The 15,693-nt window shown below is 43.5% G+C and overlaps 2 pseudogenes; both read right to left on the bottom strand.

The window, feature by feature from the left end:
* Positions 1–3,631: 3,631 nt before the first annotated feature.
* On the bottom strand, positions 3,632–4,221 carry LOC109756535 (uncharacterized; annotated as a pseudogene).
* An 8,349-nt stretch (positions 4,222–12,570) lies between these two features.
* On the bottom strand, positions 12,571–14,284 carry LOC109761337 (protein ENHANCED PSEUDOMONAS SUSCEPTIBILITY 1-like; annotated as a pseudogene).
* Positions 14,285–15,693: the final 1,409 nt, after the last annotated feature.

Below are 15,693 nucleotides of genomic sequence, written 5' to 3'. Positions count from 1 at the left end.
ATAGCATTTGGGGTTGTCTTATTTTCATCTGGATTTTGATCGTAGTCGGTCTATATGATTGTATTTTGGATGATGTATGATGATATTTATGTATTGTGTGAAGTGGCGATTGTAAGCCAACTCTTTATCCCATTCTTGTTCATTACATGGGATTGTGTGAAGATGACCCTTCTTGCGACAAAACCACTATGCGGTTATGCCTCTAAGTCGTGCCTCGACACGTGGGAGATATAGCCGCATCGTGGGCGTTACATAGGGGCTGCAGCCCCCCTTTTTAATGCCTAACATTAGTTGCTTTAAATTTTAGTATGAGTTGCCTGAAATCACAAAGTTGCTGCATTTAATCGGAAAAGAATTGCAGTTGCTTAGTTTTCCTAGGACAGTTGCTTCCTTTTTACTAGAACAGTTTTGCACTTTATGTTTTCAAATTGAGTTTCTTGGATTTTTGCTAGACCAGATGAGAAGTTGCATGGGGAGGAGGTCAGATAGTTTTCGACAAAGGTTATTCAAGGTTCTCACACGTTTTTTCTGCCTAAAGTAGTAGATAATCTAAGTAGTAATGCTAGAGACAGTTACCTGCTTTTGCTAGAACAATTTCACACTTTTCTGTTCCGAGTTGCTTGGATGGTTTGCTTGTAAGTTTTTTAGATTACCGTCTCAGATTTGAATACGTATACAGACTGAGAAGATACACCTAGGAAGTAGTTCCTGATGGCCTAGAACTGATGTGATGATTGATTTGCATGGCTATTTTGACAAAGGGTGCAGAATATGAGTAAATGGACCATGATAGTTTTAGAATTAGAAAGTTGGGATACACGTTGATATTAGCAAGAGTAGTAGCTTAGTTCGGTAGTGCACACTCAATTTTCAGGAAATATAGCTAGAACCAATTCAAAGATAAGTTGTACACGACAACAGTCAATGCACACCAAGCCTTGTTGAAATTGGAAAGAACTTTTTAAGATTTCTTAATGGAATAAGCTCTTCTTGATTGTATAGGTTGGTTTAGACAAGTGTTCTTTTTGGCCCTGCTATTCCTGGTTGCATGTGTTAGTTAGGAATTCCCACAGTTGCCCACAATCAACCGTACAGTTGTCCAAAACCATGTATCCAGTTGCCCACAATCAACAATACACTTGTCTAAAACCATGTATCCAGTTGCCCAATCCTCATGAACAATAACATTACCAAGACCATAATTTAGCTAATATGCAAAGGTTTTAGATACCTTTCAAGTTTGTGTCATAGAGATGTGTCAAGAATTTATCTCCTCGGGGGTGGGATCCCTTTTGGTATGATCGTAAATACTTGGCGAAAATCATACAGGGGGAGCAGGGTGGAGTTGGTCATGGGGACGTAACTAACACCGTGATCCTCCTCCTCCCAGCTACACGGCTATCGCCCCAATCCTCCTCCCGTCGACGCGCTCTGCGCGAAGCACAACACCGTCCCCATCCTCCACCCTAAAGTAGATGCCAGGGGAGTTGCTTGATTTTTCTAGGACAATTGCTTGGTTTTGCTAGGGCAGTTGATTGTTTTTTTTGCTGGAACAGTTTTGCATTTTGTGTCCTTTTGTAGTTGAGTTGTTTGGATTTTTGCTAGAACAAATGAGAAGTTACATGGGGGAAGGGGGTAATATAGTTGTCCATAAAGGTTATTCAAATTGATCATATGTTTTCTTCTACCTAAAATAGACAATCTAAGTAGTAGTGTCGGGTACATCTGCTTGTTTCTGCTACAACAGTTTCACACCTTTTGTGTTTCTTTATAATTGAGTTGCTTTGATCTTCTGCTACAACATACGAGAAGGTGGACGAGAGGGGGGAGGAGTAGATCGAATATGTGTCCATAAAAGGCTATTCAAGTTGCTCATGCATTTTTTCCTCTGCCTAAAGTAGATGCTAGGGGAGTTGCTTGGTTTTGCTAGGACAATTGCTTGGTTTTGCTAGGGTAGTTGCTTGTTTTTCTTTGCTAGAACAGTTTTGCATTTTTGCGTTTTGGTGATCCAGGTTGGAGTTGTCTTTATGATAGGTGATTTGGAGGTGAAGCTAGTCAATTGGTAGTCATGGTAACCAATTTATAAGGATCCTCCGTTGATAGGTAGTCATACTAGGGGGGAAAAGGAGTTGCTTTTCTAGAGCACTAAAGTTGCCTCTGTAGCACACAAAGTTGCTTGAAAAAAAAGTTCGTCGAAACCTACTGACATGGGATCTAGTTTTGAAGAACTCGTCGCGAGAAACCCAACGGTGAAAACGGATTTGAATTTTGACATTCTAATGAAAAGTTATAACTTTTTAAAGTTGTTGAGCCCCTAATAAATGCAGGTGGGATAGATAATGTGAGCGTGATCGTGCACGGGTGGGTGGGTTTCCTTTTTGGGTTGTCTTGGTTGCGTGGGTGGGTTAGGTTGTCCTGGTCGCGTGCGGGGTTGCTCCTTCCTTTTCTGAAAGAGCGCTCGCTCCTGTGATCGGGCGCCCGTGCGCCAGCTAGTCACGTCCATTATTATAAAGTAAAAGTCTTTTGTGTTATTCAATATGAATTTTTTCTGGGTATGTTCACGCATTCCCGCTGCAACATGGGAGGCATCTTTCAAGTTTTCAAAGTTTCAAAACCTAAAGTTTAATCCCCTTTTCTCTGAAATCCTAAATATACGAATTTATACTAGAAAACTCCCTCCCGGGTTGCACGGAAGGGCGACTCCGGTGGCGATCAGATCCAGCCGCAAAGAGAACTCCATCCTCATTGCACCGTTCACCCTGCCGCTCGACAACGGACAGCGGGCGGTAGGGTCCCCCCCCCCCCCTCATTGCACCGTTCACCCTGCCGCTCGACGATGGACAGCGGGCGGTAGGTTCCCCCCCCCCCCCCCCCCCCCCCCTTCTTGCTTCTTCCCTGGCGGTGTTCTTCAATCTACATCTACGCACGGCCCGTCTTCCGATCTGGTCCACGGCGCACACATTGATATTACATGGCAAAACTATCATGCTGCGGCTTCGAGGAGGCACGTCTCGATGACCCAATTTTGTTCGCAACACCGGGAGCACGTTGATATTAATGTGAATAACATCCACGCCAAAAGAGAGCGTTGAATTACGTTGCTATCCACGTGAGGCCCTTCTTGCCTTGGTTCATTTTGTTTTGCGGGGGCACTGCCTTGGTTCACTGACGTCCCCGGCACCTGGGCGCCAGCCGCCAGGGCACGCGGAGGCTTAGTGGTTCAACCTCATGATGGGAAATCTAATCATATATTCCAGATGTTGCTATTATAATTCTTCACGTACTTGTGTTTTTAACTCTGGTCGATTATTTTACAATCAGGCCACACATATCCTATCAACGTGATAAGGTAAATGTCGCTAGTGATTTCTTTATTTAATTTTCTACTTTCTGTTCTACATGGTTTATAAAAACAAGCACACTTTTTATTAAAAAAACATTGCACGGGACCAACAAGAAACCAATCTACTAGTAAATTTCCATCAACCAAGATTACATTGAGTAAAAAAATCATGTCATGGGTCTTAAATTTATTTCTGTATGCAAAAAATTTCACCGTTGTTTCAATGAGAATTTATTGGCCGTCCATATATAGAAATACATAGACTATGAATAAATGATATCTCTGATGTCAATGAGCCCAAAGGGATGGAGGGGCATATACTAGCCGCAACCGCTCCTGGATCTCAGCCACCCTCCTTAACTCGGCCGGCGATGGCTCGAAGCCCTTCTGGATGAACCCGCAGCAAACGATGTCGGACTCCTCCTCGGTGAGGTCAGTGAACCCGTTGATGCCTGGGTGGTTAGTGTCGACCCCTATGGCATAGCCGGCATTGTTCCAGTCGACTCCACGGAGGGCGTCCTTGAATATGGCGTACCGGTGCTCCTCGTGGTCGATGGAGCTGTAGATCTTGTCGTTGGTGGCCTTCCACTCCACGAAGATCTGCCGGGTCTCCTCCTCGCTCCTCTCCCTGTTCCAGGACCAGGCGAGTATCCGCTCTCGTGCCACCACTGGTCGATGTCGCGGAGGCGGTGCTTGAACATGTCGTAGGTGCGCTCCTCCTCGGCGACGGAGCTGTAGGTCTTGCCGAGCTCGGCCTTCCACTTCAGGAAGATCCACCGCGTCTCCTCCTCGCTCCTCTCCTTGTGCACGCCGGCAGATGTGTTGCTCGTGGCCGCCGTCGCCGCCGCCAGCAGAGACACCAGCAGCAGCAGCACCATGGTCCTCATCACGACGGGAAATTTAGGTAGTGGAGTATACGCAGGTAGATGAGATGTGTGGAAGGGCAATGGTCTCGGTTGGTCGAACTCTGGTCGAAACGCTCGCGGTGATCAATAGGTTTGGATTGTGCTCCATATTTAAAGGCTCACGAAGGGACGTACGTACCTACAAGAGACGAGACCTACACGATCGAATCGCATGCAGATCGACACGTACGCGACTCGTATCCGAACCACCCAGGATGGATGGATTTGACCAGCCCAAATCGATCACGATTTTTTTGTTGGAATCAATCTCGGCCATGACAAACAACCACGGAGCACCACACTTGGCTCTAGCGTTTAATTAATTTAGGACAGTAAAACTGCCTAAGCCCAGCCCTCTCACGACCTGGCAGTTTTTGGCCGTCCGTTCACGTGATCTGATCGATCTGAGCCGTTCGACCTGTTGCCGATATCGAGCTCCATCGCAGTTTTTTTTTTTGGCCCAGCTGTCCTAAAGGGCCTCTACTCCCGAAGAAAAATCTGATTTCGGTGGTACACTGGAATTTTGTGCCGGCCCATTTGGCTAACCCGCGCTAGATGTATAGGAGAACGCGGGATCGCCTGACCAATGCCCCTGATTACTTCATGCCGGTTTCTCAAAAAAAAAAGATTGCTTCATGCCGCCACCGAAGAAAATTATTTGGATCGCTGCCAGAGATATCAACGTGACTGATTGACTCGATCCAGCCGACCGCGATGCAGGCAACGAGGGGATCCTTGGATCCAACCGACGCGGACGATCTATCTACGAGGGGATCGAGCCGACGCGTGTAATGCGGGTCGAGGCAATAGGCATTCGCGTGTTCGGCAGTTCCGTGAGGCAGATCGACAATCAAAATTGATCCTGTGAGACTTGAAGAAGGTAATCAATCTTCAGTTTCCAGCGTCATTCATGGTGGATGATGTATGCCACTCGCCGATGGCGATTAATGAGGGTGTTTGTTTCTCTATTTTCTGATCTGTGTTATATATGTGCTCCCTCGGCCGTCCCTCTCAATCACTGTTCTTGCTCCTTTTCTTTTAAACTGAAGCACCGTTCTTACTCTGGCGGCATGGTTCTTGACTAGGTTGGCCTCTATCTTTGTTTTCCCCCTTTCCTGTATCCCTTCTTCCACCAATACTAATACCTTTCGATTCCTATTCCACGCAGATGGTGACTGTTGTTTCACGCTGGAGATATTGCACAAAGCTTTAGGTGACCATTCTTTCTCAAAGCAATGTTGAAGGGCTGAAGATAAGAGGTTTCATGTAGCTCGACCTACAGAGGAACTTTACGAGCTTGAGCTACATGATGATACCCCTTATCTTAGCCATTCATTTTTGCATCGCGATCCGTGCAGGCACATTTATCATTTTTGTTTCTCTCAAACGAAACAACATATAAACTTCAAACTTTGCAGGACAACAACACATTCTAATTACTATGTGGGAAAAAACTTTCAGATTTTTTCATGCATTTAAAATGTTATAAATTATTATTTTAATCAAAAAAGCCTCATTTTTATATTTTTGTTGGTCCAAAAAATCTGAAAGTTTTTTCACACATTGAAGTTGTAAAGTTTGTTTGATCTACAAAGTTTGAAGTCCATATGTTCTTTCATTTGAGAGAAACAAAAAAGAGAAATCTTCTTGTTGCAAGTTAGTTGGAGAGTACGGATCTCAAAGCAATGTTGAAGGGCTGAAGATAAGAGGTTCCATGTAGCTCGACCTACAGAGGAACTTTACCCAAAGAAATTCGTGAGTAACTGCTACTGTGTTTTAGATGCTTGGTTTCTTTTTTCAAGATTTTGCTTCAGTTTAGGTCAACCATCAATCAGTTTCAGGGTAATCTCTATTCTTATCATCTTTATGTAGAATGAATGTTAGGTACAGGAGCACATCTCTGTATGGAGCGAATTCACTTGAGAAGCTGAACAATATTTTTTTATTGTACATCATGTACTCTTTGTCTTTGTACTTAATCCTTGTTCTATTGGATAGTCGACTTTACAAGTAATACAAAGCTTGCAATTTTTCCTTATAAGAATTCATGCTATTTCTATTTTTTGCAGCGGATGCAATGGAATTCAGGTGGCAGTTGCTGACCAGACTGAGTCTATAACAAATGAGCAGTACCTATGACCGTATCGCGTAGGATGAACATGATGTACACCCAAAAAATTGTTGACATGTTAAGTATATTTTCACGGCGCGGATGCTGAAGTCCGAGCAGGTAAATCAGAAGCTACTGCAGCTACTAGACTGCAAGCTGCAGTTTGGTTGTGCATCATGCCAGGTAACATATCCAGGATGCAGCTAGAGCTAAGATTTGTTGATAAATAGGGTTCAGTCCCCTCTTCGGTTGCACACATTATTAGTTTGCCTTTGTGGGGAAACAGATTGGATGAACGGATCGGTTAATTAAACTATGGTTCGTGCCAGTAAGTTGATTGTTTCTATATAGAAAAACAAAATGTTAGTGCCATTGTTCTATTTTTCTTCTTGGATTCCAGTAAGTTGAATCGGTTTGGATAAAATCAAAATGTTAGCAACCTTGTAATTTGCGCAATATATATGCTTGTATTCCTCATTTCTATTCAATTAAAATCACTGTATGGTTCATTATGTTATGACCTGAATCTTGATGTGATGTACAGTAGTACAAGTGTGATGTCTGATGATCTTTAGAAAATGCTTAATACAGGAATGGTTGAAAGTATACAAAGCTATGCCAATGAATTAAAAAATGCACTTTATTAAAAAAAATAAAGGGTGGTTTCCGTTTGATATAAAAGTGCAACAAAAAGGAAAATAGATGTGTCAATTTATGTTCCTTCTGCTATGCTTCATACAAAGCTATGTCTCACTCTGTCATTTAAGTACAAGTTTTGTTCGATAGTTTGTTCAGTTACTTATCTATATATGTGTTCTCTGGTAGGAAACCCTATCCATCAGACGCGTAACTCTTGAGGTATGGAAAGAAAAATAGAGCGCCTAAATAATTTTGTTGTATCCTCCTCATTACTTGCTTATAATAATTGTTGCCAAAATTTGTTGTTAACCTAAACATACAATGATGACAGGATACATGAAGAAGACACACTCATCAATCTTTCAGAAGCAGAAGTTCACTAAGCAGGAGTAGAAATCACCTGAGTTATACCTAGATTGCCGCTAGTATATGAACATCTGCATTTGGATAGTCAATAGAGGTGTGATTTATGGTTTTATAGGAAATGTGTTTGACAACCGTTTTGCTGTAGCTATTATCCATGCAGTGCTCATGCTCTTAGTTGGTCTCTCTTGCTCCCCCGTCCCCTATTGGGCCCCTTGTACTTTTAGTCAAATTTGACCATCTATATGACTAAAAATATAAGATTTGTATGCTACAAAATGTATACAATTAGATTTGTTCTCAAAATAAGATTCTCACGGTATAATTTTTGTGACATATATTTTACATTGTATATATTAAATTTATGGTCAAAGTTTGACATTGAATACACGGGGACCTAATAAATCCAAAAGAAGCGAGTATTCTTATGCAAAATCAAACTATTGCCAACCTTCTTAACATCGAACACATTCCTACGAGCATAATAATCAACTTAAAATATTTGTTCCGCCGATAACTAACATGCTCACGACAAAATAAACAGGCACAAATGCACACATTGTCAATTGAATTTCAGGTAAAAGATATGATTCATAGGTGTGATATTGATACTACACTTAAATACAATATATGATTACATGATGATTAAATTAGTACATTTACGTATAATTGCAACAATCACCAATATTATAGTGCCAAAATGGACGGGCACAGCAACGCGCGCCACCGACGATCTAATAAGCAGTATAATGAACTTTGGGTTAGTGCCAATAATAACATTTTTTTACATGGAACGCTGATACCATTAACTTAGCTCAGCAGAAGTTACAAGTTCTGTGATCTCATCCACCCAAATATGGAATAACCCAAGACTAGATGCACCTAAAGCCGCCAAAACACGTGCCTACTTGTTACACTCACGAGGCTTATACATGATTTGAAACTCAATGAAGGCAGGGCCTTTGGTACTCGGAATAGAGCTCCCAGCGGATACAAGTCATATGTGTCATTCCACATTTCCTGTACTAGGCCCATACAGTCTGATCACATGTAAAAAAGAGCAATGTTTTGATCATCATGTTCTAGTTTTTTTATTTTTGACAATGAGCTATGGCAAAGCATGATGATCGGGTCGCTGCTGGCGCGTCCAGTACCCAGCCAAGTGAAGAGCGCTCGCTCTGAAATTTTATTTGGCGAGCTAAGGTGCCACTAAAGATGCGCACGGCGGCATGGGCAGCGGCGACCTGTGCACTTGCAACCAACCACTGCAAGGCTTACCGCCATATAGCTACACGAGGTACATGCATGATTTGTGGTATTGAGGAGGAAAGCTCATTCCATGCATTTGTTACATGTGGTCATGCGAGGAGTCTATGGGAAGCGATGGGAGCAATTTGGCCACTTCCATCAAATGAGCGACTCATTGATATGGCTGCTGCACGTTCTTTCTAACTGCATGGAGCAGAACCGCGACATGGTAATCGTTCTTATACGGCGTATTTTGCAGCTGCAATCGCATATTGTGCATGGTAAAACAATATCCATGGGGGCCACGGTCGAGACGAGTGTTGACTTTCTGGATATAGCTATTTGAGGTCATTATCACATGTTAGGAGGTTCAGTACTGAGGAAATTATTAAGGAAAAATGGCCGTGGATGTTATTCAGCCTCTACCGTGTAACACAAGTGTACCTATACCTGCTGGCCTCCGGCTGGACATGCTGCCCTATCTGTTGACGGTTCGTTTTCACCTCTTGATGGGTCAGCGGCTGCAGGTATGATCTTCCGCAGAGATGGAACTGTGATTTTTGCAGCATATGGAGTTATATTTAACTGCAACGACGCATTAGAAGCGGAAATACATGCTATTATACAAGGTATGACATTAACCTGTCAGCATACAGAGCTATCAGTGTATGTGCAGTCGGATTCTTCGGAGGCTTTGTCCATCTTATCAGGCGGTAGATTATCTTGATCGGCATATGGTCATCTGGCAATGGAAATTAACTTTCTAATGGAAGGACGGGAGTTCATTCCCCAAAAGCTTACTAGGTTTCAGAGTAGGATAGCAGATTGTTTGGCTAATTAGAGTCGTAGTGAGTCGTGTACTGCTTTTTGACTTTAAAGAGGTCCCTCTTGTATCGAAGAACTGTTGCCAGCAAATTGTAATCCTATTACTACCTAAGGAATAAAACTCCCAATTTCCCCGCAGAAAAAGAATATATTAATATCAAGCAATACCAATTACACCTTGCATCTGCAACAACGTGGTGTCAGGAACTAATTGAGACGACAACGAATAACAAACAGATATTACTCTCCATACTTTATATTTTCAGAAATAATATGTTGGCGAATGTTCTCCCAGGGTAATCCCGGCAAACACACTCTGCTCCGTCGGATTCGCTGTACGAATCTGGGCGCACGGATAGGAGACACCTCAGATTCTTAAACTCGTTCGATTGTGATACAAAATCTAGCAAACGCTATGCTAGTCAAAACACCACCGCACACCGCATTGACTAGCGACGTGAGCCTCCACCCAGGATCGAATCCTGGTCCATCCTCTTTTTTTACCTAGATGGTAAAATATTGACTTTTTTTTGAAACCATGATGATTTTTATAGCAAATTCGGAAACTATACACCCTAATGCAGAAAAATCAAAAGTATCACCCTGTCGGCCTCCTGTTGGCCGAAGAGGGACTTTTCGGCCTACCATTGGCCGAAAAGGGACTTTTCGGCCAACCGCTGGCCAAAAAGGACTTTTCGGCCAACAGTTGGCCAAAGAGTCCCTCTTCGGCCAACACCGGCTCTACTGTTTTAGAAAATTCATATCAATTAGGTATTTTAGTATTTTAATTTGATTCTTTTTGCATTAGATTAGAAATTTTAGGAAGTTTCTGTAGATATCAAGTTTGACTAGATTTGAAAGTTTGAATTTGAATTTTTATGAATTTGCTCAAATTACTAGATTGCCTATAATTTGAGCTAGGAGTATTCTTTTTAGATGGTTCTTTTTGCTACTGGTTCTTTGTGACTCTGTTTATCAGTAGTAATTAATTGGTGAATTTTAGGATTATTTACAATTAGGTTTTCACGAAAACAGTTCTGTTTTAGTGTTTTATAGGTTTTGTGCAATTTCTTTTAATTTTAATTGCTTTAAATTGTTTTCTTTATTTTTTTGACATATTCTTTTAGTTTCTGTTAAGTTATTAGTAGATATTTTATTTGTAGTATTTTTTTGTATTTTATTTCTTTTATCCTCCATTTTCTTTCCCGTCGTTCTTTCCCTCCATTTTCTCCCGCTATTTTCTTTGCCGCCATTTTCTCCCGCCATTCTTTGCCGCCATTCTCTCCCGCCATTCTTTGCCTCCATTTTCTCCTGCCATTTTCTTTCCCGTCATTTTATTTGCCGCCATTCTCTCCCTCCATTTTCTCCCGCCATTTTATTTCCTGCCATTCTCCCCCGCCATTTTATTTCCTGCCATTCTCTCCCGCCATTTTCTTTCCCGCTATTTTCTTTCCCGCCATTCTCTCCCGCCATCTTCTTTCCCGCCATCTTCTTTCTCGCCATCTTCACTTCTCAACTTATAAAACGAGCCTCATGTTGTCCATGACCGTAGATAACATTGTCTGACATGGTCTGTGTTTCCTGCGTCGGTGCTGCTGGTAGAGTGTGAAACACTGTCTGAGAGAAGTCATAAGTGTTTGCAGCTTCGTCATCATCATCGGGGAGTGTTTCACACTTATGACTTCTCTCACACAGTGTTTCACACTCCACATGAAGGCATCATAGTCATCCTCCGTCGATGCAGCACTCCTTAGTGTGGCGGGAGAGAATGGCGGGAAAGAAAATGGCGGGAGAAAATGGCGGCAAAGAAGATGGCGGCAAAGAAAATGGAGGGAAAAAGATTGCGGAAAAGTCTTTTTTTTCATGTATAAAACGGCAATGGTTGTACAGGATTTATAAGGAACTTTTAAATATAAACTCCTATGAAGCTCAAAACAAGTTTTCTAGTAGGATAAAAGAAATAAAATAAAAAAATACTACAAATAAAATAGCTAGTGATAACTAAAAAGAAACAAAAAGAATATGTCAAAAAAACTAAAGAAAATAATTTAAAGCAATTAAAATTAAAAGAAATGGCATAAAACCTATAAAACACTAAAACAGAACTGTTTTCATAAAAATCTAATTTTAAATAATTATAAAATTCGCCAATTAATTACTACTGATAAACAAAGTCACAAAGAACCAGTAGCAAAAAGAATCATCTGAAAAAATACTCCTAGCTCAAATTATAGGCAATCTAGTGATTTGAGAAAATTCATGAAAATTCAAATTCAAACTTTCAAATCTAGTCAAACTTGATATCTACAGAAACTTAATAAAATTTCTAATCTAATGCAAAAAGAATCAAATTAAAATACTAAAAATACTAATTGATATGAATTTTTCTAAAACAGTAGAGCAGGTGTTGGCCAAAGAGGGACTCTTTGGCCAACTGTTGGCCGAAAAGTCCTTTTTTGGCCAACGGTTGGCCGAAAGGTCTCTCTTCGGCCAACATGAGGCCGACAGGGTGATACTTCTGATTTTTCTGCATTAGGGTGTATAGTTTCCGAATTTGCTATAAAAATCATCATAGTTTCAAAAAAAAATCCTAAAATATTTTCTTCCTAGGTACATGAAATTTTTTCTAAAAAAAAATAACATGGCATTTTTGTAACTTGTTGAAGTTTGTCACATGGCAAATTCAAACTTTTTTTAGCGTTCGCAAGTCAAAATTGTTTTTGTACATGGCATTTTTATTATTAATAACATGCCATTTTTATTATTAAGAGGATGACATTTTTATCTAATGTTCACAAGTCAAGTTTGTTTTTTGTTTATGGATGTTATATTTTTAATGACCTACCATATTTATTATTAAGAGGATGATATGTGTTATTATTCATAACATGACATTTTTATTATCAGAATGATGGCATGTTTCTAAATAAAAAAAAGCATGTGTAGACTATGGCAAATATATTTTTTCGCTTGAAGTTGCCATCGGACCAATTATGTTTGTCTTACGAATTAGAGCATGTTTTTTTATTTTTGTTTTGTTTTTCTGCCTTTTATGTAGTATCAGATTTTTTTTCAGTTAATGACATTTTTTTCTCCAAAAAGTTGACAAGTTTTCAAACGCGCTGGAACATGGGCTGTGACGAACCAATTCGTTGGCATTTTAGCGAGAGCGAAAAGGAAAAGAAAGAAGAAAAACCTTCGGAAGAGATCATCAGTACAGAGTGAGTACTATAGACTACTGTGGCCACGGCAAGGCGGGCCGTGGTCACCACGGCACAGCAAGGCGAGCATGGCCCCGCCATCGCCGCGGAACAGAGCGTTGTCATCTCCAACCCCACCCCCGTTCAAACATTCCCCACCTGTGCCGGCGCGTCCGGCGAGACGGCGGCCCAGAACTCCTCGTCCTCCTCGAGCACGGCCATGTGCTCCGGCGTGAGCGTGAGCTCCGCGTCCATGCTGCCTCCCCCATCAGGACATGGGTACAACGACGTGCCCCCGTCGACCTTTTTCGCCTTGCCGCTCCGCGCCGCCACCGGCTTCCCCCACCCGAAGTCACACCCGAACATATCGAACCGCGGCGAGCTCCCCATCAGCGTCCCGCATGGATGGTGCCAGCTCATCATGTACGCCGGCGGGTCTCTCTCCGGCGGTTTCGCCGTCAAGGCCGCCACCCGCTCCCTGATGACCGCGTCTGTGTGCGCCGCCACCGCGCGCCCGACGGCCGCCGCTGCCCAGCCGTGCCCGCGCTCCAGCAGCTCCGGTGCGCGCACTGCCTCCGTGCTGATGGTGCTGATGGCGTTGCCGAAGTACTCCGCCGGCAGCTGTGGCCGGAGCCGCCCGCGGTTGTTGATGGCCACGCGGCACGTGGTCTCCTTTTCCGGCGACAGCCGCCGTGCGCGGGTGATGCAACGCCATAGGAGCGAGGTCAGCGCCTGAAACCTGGTCAGGGCGGCGGCACCCTGCGCGTCGCCGGTGGCCAAGAGCTCCTGGCGTGCCCGCTCCTTGAGCGCCGCCAGCGACTCCGACGAGAAGTGGAGCATCCGCTCGCGCAGCAGCGTCTGTGGGGTGCGCTCGATGAGGTCGGACAGTTCCGTGCACGGCAGCACGACCGGCGCCGCGGCGCCTCCATCGGGTGACCAGCGGTCGAGCAAGGGCCGGCGTAAGGGCTGCTCCCGCGGGGACCCGAGGAGCCTGGCGCGCGCGATCTCGGCCCAGGCGTTGATGAAGCCCCAGAAGGCGGTGCCGTCGGAGAGCGCGTGGTTGTAGGAGAAGCCAACGAAGACGCCGTCGGCGAGGTCGGTGACCTGCACGGCGAGGAGCGGGTGGTCGCGGCCGTCGTAGTTGATAGCGCCATCGAGCAGGAAGAATGACTGAAGCACGGGCGGCACGTCCACGTCGGGAGGAACCACGTCCGCCATGGTGACGCCGTCATCGGCGACGGCGTGGACAACCTGGACGCCCTGCCCGTCGCAGTCGATGGAGACGGAGCCCCACGACAACGTCGCCCTGTTCACCGTCGCCGTAGTGCTGGTCGGTGACGAAGCGGCCGGCGACGGGGTAGTAGTGGACGAGCGCGTCGGCGAGGGCGGCGGCGAGGTGGTCGACGACGTGGGCGGCGGTGGGGAGGAGCGTGCCCGTGGGCTTGTGGAAGAGGAGGCCCTTCTGGATGTAGTTGGCGGAGAGCATGGGGACGTCCCAGGTGGTGAGCGGGATGCGGCGGCCTCACCGTGCGCGACGACACCACGGTCACCATCTTGCTTTGCTTGCTTGTGGATTGGGATGATTCGCTGTCTGATGTGTGTGCACCAACGTGATCGATATCATCTCAGGGTTATAATGTGTGTGTGAGGGTGAGGCCGATGGGACAGCTAGAGATCTTGTCCTCACGCAACCTGTATTATTCGTTTATTAGTCCACGTGATGCACCATGCACGTACAGATGTACACACCACAAAAAGTGTGAACACCACAAAAGATTCTAACGTGCACATAAACATGCTGCGGTTTTGTTATCCAGCCACATCACGCCAGCCAGTGAGCAAATGACAACATCAAGTATTCTCAACTCCAACACGGATCATTAAATCTGGAAACGCTTGTACCCGACGCGCTGGCCAAAACTTCGGCCCGTCGAGCGCAAGCCACACGATTCAAGCTCAGCCTACGTCTTGCAAAGCCCCCTGCCCCACCTTATCTTTCTTTTTTTCATGTATTCTTCCTCCCGATCCCCTTCTCTCGCTCAGCCGCTCGTCTTCTTCCTCTGGATCCCCTTCTCTCTCTCAGCCACTCCTTGTCTTCCTCCTTCAGATCCCACCGCTGGCTAGCCCCAATCCCACGTAGATCCCCATCTTTCAACATCAGCGCTCATAAACATTTCTTTCACTGCCCCCGGCTTCCAGATTCCCTCTGCCCCGGCGAGCCGGAGTTGGGAAGCCGCCTATCGCCGCTGTGACTTTTAGAGTGGTAGATTCAGTTGTGTCTCCGCGTTATGCATGTGCTTTTAGCAGAGCGAATGACATTGCTTCGTGTGTTGTCTAGTGGCTTCTTCTCCAACAGGCAACATATGGATATTTTTTAAAGAAATTCATAAGCCTAAAAATGGTCACAAAATTTAAAACAATTTCAGGAAAAATTGCTCACAAATTTCAGTAATGTAATCCAAAATTTTAAAACATGAATTACGAAAAAAAATAATACTTTGGCTCTCTTTTTTTTCTCTTTCTTCATTATGCTTTGGTTCTTTGTTTCTTTCTTGGTTTTATTCAGTTTTTTGTTTTCCTTTTTGTTTCTTTGTCAGTTTTTACCGGGTTTTTTTTACCACAAGTCTACGTTTTTCTCAGTGCACAATATACATTTTAGAGCACACGTGAAATATTTTCTGATACATGTTGGATATTTTCAAAATACATGATGTACCTTTTTAAAAATACATCTTTTGAACACTTTTTGAATACATGGTGACCTTTTCAAAATATACATTGTACATTTTTACTGGCAATAAAGAAATTTAAAAAAAAAGGCAAACATTTTTTACATTGTAGTTTTTTTAAAATTTCATGGACATTTTTTTGAAGCACGTGATTATTTCTTTAAAATGTTATCCACATTATTAACTGAAATAAACACTTTTATTAATAGACACGAACACATTTCTACATTGTATATAACATTTTTTAAGTTTTCACGAACATTTTTTTGAACACAGGGATATTTACATAAAATGTCACGTACATTTTTTAAATGGTATGAATCATTGTTTT

The sequence above is a fragment of the Aegilops tauschii genome, chromosome 7 (genome assembly GCF_002575655.3).
Source record: "Aegilops tauschii subsp. strangulata cultivar AL8/78 chromosome 7, Aet v6.0, whole genome shotgun sequence".
In the NCBI taxonomy this organism is placed as follows: domain Eukaryota; kingdom Viridiplantae; phylum Streptophyta; class Magnoliopsida; order Poales; family Poaceae; genus Aegilops; species Aegilops tauschii.
Note: the sequence above shows the minus strand (reverse complement) of the source record. Positions and strands in the feature narration are given on the sequence as shown.